Below are 372 nucleotides of genomic sequence, written 5' to 3' on the forward strand. Positions count from 1 at the left end.
CTTCTTACCACACAGCCACGCCTGCGCCTTGAACAAATCAATCAGAGCACGACAAGACAGAAAACTGCCTGCCTTCAAACCTTTCAAATGAGTCCACCACACAATACCGCTACTACAACAACAACTACTACTACTACTACTACTACTACTACTACTACTACTACTACTACTACTACTACTTCTGCTTCTGCTTCTACAAATAATAATAATAGCTCCGAACTAAATAAGAAGTATAGCTCCGGGCTAAATAACAACATGGATGTACAGTAAGAAGCTCTCTCTCCACTAAACAAATTTAATCCAGTAACATCGGTGCAATGGAAGGAAAACTTCGCAATACAACTGTGGGGAAAAAAGTTCTGTTAAAGCAAA

General features: G+C 39.5%; 1 protein-coding gene across 1 annotated transcript in view; it reads left to right on the forward strand.

Annotated features, from left to right (window-relative positions):
- Nucleotides 1–275: 275 nt before the first annotated feature.
- The window catches only part of LOC115220904 (aspartate aminotransferase-like), a 44671-nt gene continuing 44574 nt past the window's right edge, over nucleotides 276–372 (forward strand). Inside the window, exon 1 of the mRNA XM_029791104.2 lies at nucleotides 276–372. This exon is cut by the window's right edge and continues 140 nt beyond it. The gene's annotated coding sequence lies outside the window, so the exon portion shown is untranslated.

Source organism: Octopus sinensis, linkage group LG17 (assembly GCF_006345805.1).
Source record: "Octopus sinensis linkage group LG17, ASM634580v1, whole genome shotgun sequence".
Lineage (NCBI taxonomy): Eukaryota > Metazoa > Mollusca > Cephalopoda > Octopoda > Octopodidae > Octopus > Octopus sinensis.